Source organism: Strongylocentrotus purpuratus, unplaced genomic scaffold, assembly GCF_000002235.5.
Source record: "Strongylocentrotus purpuratus isolate Spur 01 unplaced genomic scaffold, Spur_5.0 spur5_scaffold_14, whole genome shotgun sequence".
NCBI classification, from domain to species: domain Eukaryota; kingdom Metazoa; phylum Echinodermata; class Echinoidea; order Camarodonta; family Strongylocentrotidae; genus Strongylocentrotus; species Strongylocentrotus purpuratus.
In genome coordinates this window covers 17,147,282-17,148,906 of record NW_022145599.1, presented here as the reverse complement: position 1 = coordinate 17,148,906, position 1,625 = coordinate 17,147,282, and positions in this window count along the sequence as shown.

Sequence of the window (1,625 nt, the reverse complement as noted above, 5' to 3'; positions counted from 1 at the left end):
CATACTGCGGCTGTTGCCGCTGTTCCGGGCAACAGGCTCGGCTGCCCGGCGCTTGACTGCGTTGGGCTGGGATTTTGTGAGTGGTTGAGTGCCCATTCAAAAATTATTAAAACTAAAATAGGGCATTATGTAAAATGCATGATGCCATTTTCCGGATGATGATCTCGATAAGAATAGCCGATCGGACAAACTGAAATCTATCATGTCTGCTTCCATACTATAATTATAAAAGTAAAAATCCATCAAACTCAAAAGTTCAAACATTGAAAAGTTGCATAAATAAGTCAGTGAACTGAATAGATCACATTGGAGTTTTGTAGGGATAGGGGGTAAATGGTTTTCCCCTCAAGAAAAAATGGTGATGGCCCCCTTGTTTATAAGTATATATAAAATACAATCCAAGCACATTGTCACTAGAAAAGACAGTGAAGAACTCATGAGCAAATTAATGTGTCTTGGCACTACAATTGTGGGCATCTTGGCATGAGTTCAAGTGTTTGCTGAATATGCATTTAATTGAATGCTATATCTGTAACATCAGGTAAATTTTGCAATCACACTTGAATTATTGGACGAGGAGATAGCGGCATACGTGAATTGCAAACATATGACTTATGCAAACACTTGAGTCGGCTGAAGTGTTTTATGTACATGTACATGTATCTGTTGTATTGACTTATAAAGATAGTCATTGTTCTTGATTTATATGTTTGGCTATTGCAGAGTTGCGCGATTGAAAGGTAATACACACGTGGTCCGAATAAATGAATATAAATAAGTAGCGTGATGGAAAATAACTGTGAACATGAATGTACGATAAAAGTAGGGCGAATGTAAGAGCCGCTACAATTTATATGTTTGGCTATTGCAGAGTTACAACCCTGCAAACATTGAACCTGTGACAAAATAAATTGTTACTTCTTTGATTTTAATTATGTATATTTATCACGAGTTGAAACCGTGGCAGAATGAACCCCAAAATAACTTGTGTAGTCTTCAATTTCAATCACCTTTAGTTGTCACAGAGTAACATGTACAGTCATGATGCAGACACTGAATTTTACATTAAAACAATCGTACCCAACTCATCACAAGTTTAAACCGTGGCAGACAATGAACCCCCAAAATAACTTGTGTAGTCTTTGATTTCAATTATCTTTAAGTCTATATAATATACACAGAGTAACATTCATGCATACATTGCACTTGTGTGCATGACAAAAATGATTTGATGAGTTTAATATCTAAGTGATATACTGTAAGCCTTGATTCTTTTGTACATTTGCATTAATTGTTTAAAAAAACATTGCATAAAAAAAGTTTAATTTTATTGTGCAATGTTTGTTACATGATTTGACTGATTTTTTGACATGATAATTTACATTATTCAAGGCCTTGCTATTGCTTATTTATGATCAGAGCTATGATAATGCATGATTGTACAAAAACCTGTCTGCATATTAGGAAATGATATGAAGTGATACCAAATATTATTATGGACAAGGAAAAGAATGTGTTTTAAAAATGATGAAGAGTGATTGTTAAAAATAAAGAAATAATCAAGATTTTACACTATTGCTAAAATGCACTTTGTGCAAATGTTTACACTTTGTTCTTACAGAATT